The sequence below is a fragment of the Lepisosteus platostomus genome, chromosome 5 (genome assembly GCF_059453375.1).
Source record: "Lepisosteus platostomus isolate fLepPlt1 chromosome 5, fLepPlt1.hap1, whole genome shotgun sequence".
NCBI classification, from domain to species: domain Eukaryota; kingdom Metazoa; phylum Chordata; class Actinopteri; order Semionotiformes; family Lepisosteidae; genus Lepisosteus; species Lepisosteus platostomus.
This window is the reverse complement of record NC_142615.1, coordinates 46,590,053-46,596,005: the sequence shown is the minus strand read 5'-3', so window position 1 is coordinate 46,596,005 and position 5,953 is coordinate 46,590,053. Positions and strand designations below refer to the sequence as shown.

At 40.8% G+C, this 5,953-nt stretch overlaps 1 pseudogene; it reads right to left on the bottom strand.

Moving 5' to 3' along the window:
- Positions 1-3,062: 3,062 nt before the first annotated feature.
- LOC148667503 (5S ribosomal RNA) lies at positions 3,063-3,181 on the bottom strand (annotated as a pseudogene).
- Between the last annotated feature and the right edge of the window lie 2,772 nt (positions 3,182-5,953).

Genomic DNA, 5,953 nt, shown 5'->3' with positions numbered 1-5,953 from the left:
AGTTAATTGGTTTATGGGAAAACTGGCCCTGGTGTGTGTGTGTTTGTGTCTGTCTGTCCTGTGATGGACTGGCACTATGTCCAGGGTGTATTCTGCCTTGTGTCCGTTGCTTACTGGGATAGGCTCCAAATCCTCTGTACTGGATAAAGAGATTAGAAATGGATGGAAGTAAAGGCACTGTGTGGATGGAACTATACACAGTGTTAGAAACCCACTATGAAATGGCAGCATCTCACTGAGAATAAAATATCTTATAGTGCTGGCTTAAGGAAACAGCCTTTCCACCTCTCTTGCACATCAGTATCCATACCTAGTTATTTAAACAAATTGCCTCTAATTATAAACATCTTAATATGCTGGCTCTGTGGATCCGCATCAGCTATGTTTGCCCATTCCTTCAATTCATGTGCATCCAACACACAGTTCAATGCCAGCAACTACACATAATCTAAAATACAATCCTTATTTCAGTATCTATGTAAACATATAGTCTGTTAACTTCATCATCTTCATCAAAAGTATGCCTAACCCCATTAGGAAGTGTTCTTGTTATAAGTGTATTCCTCAGCTTTCCCCAAATTATCTTCTTCTTGCCAACATCTCTAGTCTTTTATCCTGCAATAACTCAGCCAACACTTAAATCTCCAAAAGCTGCTTGTGTTAATTTCTTTAAATCACAAATATCATGTGTAAATACTGGCCATGTAATACTCTGCATTGTGGAATAATAGTTTATTTTAAAGGGAACTAGAGAAACTAAGAACTAGAGAAATCAAGAAAGGCTTTTTTTCTAGAATTAATAAATGCACATCCTGTTCACTGGGGAAATTAAATCCACACTGAGCAATCTTCAATATGTTCAGAATATGACACCTAGAATCCTATCAGGGATGCATTATACCTGTTTTCAAGTCCTTGCACTGGTTACCTATCAGATTTCGAGTCAACTTCAAAATCCTTATCCTCCTTATATACTGTCCTACAACTGTTATTATTGATCACCGAATTATTGTACTTGACATGACTTCATCCAGCCTTTCCTGAACATCTATGACAGGCAGAGAGAGTGCTGTTTCTGGTGCGATCTTTTGCAGCTGACATTTCACTGTTTTAAACGAACAAGAAATTAGATTGCTCAAAAATCAGTTATTCTATATAAACACAGAGTAATTGCCCTCCGAAAATCCTCTTTTTCTTGTTCGTTTTAGAGACCTTGATCGAAACTGATTTTAGATGTCAGAAAGGATTTATTTTCTCTGTATTTCCTACATTGCTTTGTCGAGATTTTAACTTTATATCTAACTTTATATCTAGGCTCAGATTTCAACTATAAATCGTACAGTAATTAATAGCAGAAAATACTGATGTTTTGCGCCCTCCTACCACAAAAATATATGTTTTGTAGTTGGGATTAACTTTATTTCGTACGCGTAGCTACTCCGATTCGGACACCGAACAGTTAAAGATGGCGGCAAATCAGACACCCAGAGAGAGGGGGGGGGGCGTCTTCTCGCCTCCATAACTAAAATGCCAAATAGGTGTGGCTTAAGCGACATACACAGTCGTGTAACTGACAGTTTGAGGTAGCCTATCGTGTAAATTTCGCTTTGTTGCTGATAGGTTAAGCTTTCGAAACTCTGCCCCAAAGTCATGTGACTGATTTTTCGCCCTGTTTCGTTGGTTAAACGCAATGATCACAAGCACCACCATGGTAACTGGGATGTGTAGTTTTTAATTCCGTTTGAATTATAACTGTACGTACTGTCTTCATATTTGGCCATGGCTTTAAAGAGAAGGCGCGCCAAAAAATTTCGGTGCCGTCATCTCCGCTTTAAAGGTACAACCGTGCTGGAAGAATTTGACCCCGGAACGTTTGCCCAGCGTAGTTATAGTGGACATAAAAACAAGAGTTCGCTGGCATTATATCCTAGAAGACACAGACCGGCGCCAGACTGGTAAATGCTTGATGAACTAGGGATTGGACAGTTTCCAAGTGCTTGTACAATCGATGGAAATGTTCAAATAAATGTGCAAAAGAAATAAACAAAATAATCATTTATTTCTTTATCATATTGGCTAGCTAATGTCCTCTCTTTGCTAGTTAGTGGCTGTGTTTCTGCGTTGGGTAGCAACGGGTGACTGTTCTCAGGCGGAAGATGTAAACAGCTTAATTTTCGTGTTAAATAATTTTTAAAAATTAAAATTCATTCTATACAGCAATCACATATTTGGGTACCGTTTCATAAAACTTTCATGCTTAAAATGTTTAGGGAGAAATGGAAGACTGGTGTGTATTTTTTCTTTAAACTATCAAGACCAGCCATACACAGTACAGTTTATGTACATACAGTAATGTTTATGTTCCTAAATTAATATCGTTTATGACCTTCAGATGCATTATGCTCCTCTTCTTTTTATGCTCAGCTACTAAAATTTCCCTTTAGTGGTAAAATTCCATATAAATATTCAAAACTAAGCGGATTGAAACGTGCACAGTAAAGACATTAAATTATTAAATCTTTTCACTACCAACCAATGCACCACGAGTGCCCCTGTCGGTCATTTTGGCCAGCCAATCACTTACCGCGGTGCCCTACGGTGCCCTGCGGGTTGGTTACTTTACCGCGGGTTTTTAACGCTCATTTTGAATGGCTGCATCTGTATTTCACTTCAGCCTTTCACTCTTGCTTCCTTCCAATGAGGACGGAGCTGCGGGAGAAAGGGCGCTATAGAGGATCGCTGTGGAGAGCTGCTGCTGTGCTTTGACATCTGAGCTCTGTGGAAAACGATCTCAATACAATTCTGAAAAACACGACTCCCCGAACGCCAGCCGAACAAGTCTCCACAGCCGAAGCGCTGTGTCTCTTTTCAGCTGGCGATAAACCTTTCCTCGATCCTTTGCGGACTTGTAAAACTGTTCCTGATCAGAATAAAAAACGCTCACGCTAATACACAAGCACCCGTGTCTCTCCAAAGCTGACAAATAAACAGACGGACAAGCCGCACTGCTCGTGTGAACAGGGGAATGAGCGAGCGGGGATAGGTCGCCTCCTGCGCTTAAATGCTTATAGCACCTGGTATTCTCAGGCGGTCTCCCATCCAAGTACTAACCAGGCCCATCCCTGTTTAGTTTCCAAGATCAGACGAGATCAGGCGTGCTCAAGGGGGTGTGGCCGTAAGCGAGAGCAAGGTTCGCTGGCACCCTTCTTATAGAGAGGACAGCTCCGTCACCTCTTTTACGACACTGCTTTTTTTCCCTTGCGTTTTTCTCTTCTTCCCACGTTCTCTCTCTTCACTGCCTTCGTCCCCGCTCTATTTCACTTCAGCCTTTCACTCTTGCTCCCTTCCAATGAGGACGGAGCTGCTAGAGAAAGGGCACTATAGAGGATCGCTGTGGAGAGCTGCTGCTGTGCTTTGACATCTGAGCTCTGTGGAAAACGATCTCAATACAATTCTGAAAAACGCGACTCCCAGAACGCCAGCCGAACAAGTCTTGAAGTGGAAATCTAATAAGTAAATTGATTCTTAAAATGTAGAGAGCTTTGCAAAAAATATATTGGTGCTTTAAGATAATATATTTCAAGGATGTAAATGCTGTGCTACAGTACGTGCAGAATTTTAGAAAACAGTGCATCAACAAAGTACACTGTTTAGGTTACTTTAGAAGACAATGTACCAAAACAATATATGCTGTCTGGGTCATTAGAATTAGCTGAAAGTAACTGATTAGCTTTGAATAACAAATCTTATTGCTTCTTCTCTCGCTTTTTGATGTAATCTGTTTTCTCTTAGGGAAAGGGGAACTTTTAGAAGGGACAAAGCGCTGAGCTTTTTTACAGCGCATCGTCTTTTAAAAACCCTGTACTGCTTGTAACAAATTGAGTCTCTGGTTGCACTTTGCGAAGTGGCAGCAGGGCTTGCAATATTGAAATAAAGACCTTACTCAGGTGAGAACTTTCTCTTGTGGCTTCCTTGATAGTTCCATGACAATTTGAGGGCTCGTCCGGGATCAGAAACCTAAACGCGAACGGCTGCTGAAACTCCATCCGTCCCTGACAATTTTAGCAAAATTGGACGAACCTCGGAGGATAAATTGTTTATCCTTCCAGAGACGCGTCTGGAGAATTGGCAGCTGTCTGACGCCAGTAAGTGATCCTTAAAATTTAATAGTTTGAGAAGCGAGCCACAGGGGTGTTCTCACGCGGGTTTGATGAGTCTGGGACTCATATAAAGAACTTATCTTAACACAGACGTGTGGTTTTTGCTCTGCGGAGTAGTTGATGTGATAAGGTTCTAAGTAAGGCACCGATCGGTAAAAATGGGAAATTAAAATTCAAAGATGAAAATGGGACCGATTGGCGGATACGTGACCCAAATGATGAAGAAGTATCCATCTAAATTAATCCACACGGACATGGAGAGGAAAAGTTAGGCGTCCGCTTCTAAAAAGAGGTAAGGACTCCTCTTTTCTAAAAAGTCCCTTGTCCTCTCCATGTTGCTGTGTTGCTGAAGCAAGTACAACAGAAAAATGAGTTAATGGTGTATGTGTTTTTAGATGCCTGTTTTGTGAAGGTGGGGTAGAAAAGGAGGGATTGCTGAAGGAATAGCGTCTCGCCCTGCCCGTGCGAAACAATCCAGGTGTTGCATCCTGGTACACGACTGCAGTACAGCTGAAGGTAGTAACTAGAACTGTACTCGCAGAAGAGCCGAAAATGGTAACTCGATTCAACTGTGTGTTTAAAGCCAGGATTTGGAACCTGGTCCGTGTTCCCGAATTGTGATAGTTCGTCAGTTTGTCTCGACTGGGGGGTTCCGCGGGGCGCGTGGGAGACGTGAAAATGGTTTGGTGTGAAGAAAAAAAAAAGTTTGATTAATCCAAAGTGAAACTTAAAAGAAATGTGTCAGACGGAATTTAGGCTGAACAGGAATGTAGAAAAGTGTATGAACATTTGGATAAAAATAAACAATATTTAGAGGAATATTTGAGAATTCAACAGAATGTCATAGATGAGACGCAAAAATCTCTGATGGAAAAGCTAAAAGCAATGGCTGAACGAAACGAAGTTATATATGCAGAAAAAGAAACAGCAAAAGAAGAAATAGAACGCCTTAAGAGAGAATCTAGGAGAAGGGTGGGAATTAGTGTGGAGATTTTTGAAAGAGCATTACCCACCGAAAACTGATTAGAGAAAAGTAACAGCATGTCAGCAGAAGGAAGTGAGGATTTTTTCAGATTTTACAGAAAGGTTTATAGCTTTATGGATAGTATACTCGGGGTTAGTCGATGAGAAGGAAGTGAATGAAGATACTTCCACAGTAATAAAACAAATTTACTTGAGTGGGTTAAAACCTGATGTTGCCAAGAATGTACAACTATGCTTTCCTGATATTACGGACAGCGGAAACAGATTTGATTTAATAACTCGCGAAGCATGCATGCAGAAGTGCGAGCGCTGCAAATGGGAGGTAAAAAGACTCCCAAGGAGGAGAAAAGGGAGCCGCCAGTTTGTCGAAATTATTGTGCGACTTTAATGTTATACCGAGATATAAAACCCCAAAGACAAAACTACTAATAAGCTGGTGTGCAGTTACTAAAAAAAAGGTGTTTTTTGGAGAAATTGTAAGAAAGAGGCTTGATTTCACAATTAAAGAACATGTCAGAAGCTGAAACGAGAGCCGTGCGTGAACTAACAGTTTTAATCTAGTAAACCCCTCTGTAGCCTTCCTAAATTTATCTCAGGATTTAAATAAAAGTGAAATAATCTTAACTGTAACCAGAAACTGGGGGACACAGGAGCACAGCTGTCCTGTTTTTAAACTAAAACAGCATAAAGATGTGATATAAAGTTTTCTAACGGGTAACAGGAGGCTACAGGAGAAGGGGTGCAAGGGTTGTGTTTAAAGCAAATATAAGCTGTCACAGTCTGCTTGGGAAAAGATGTACAGTTTCAAC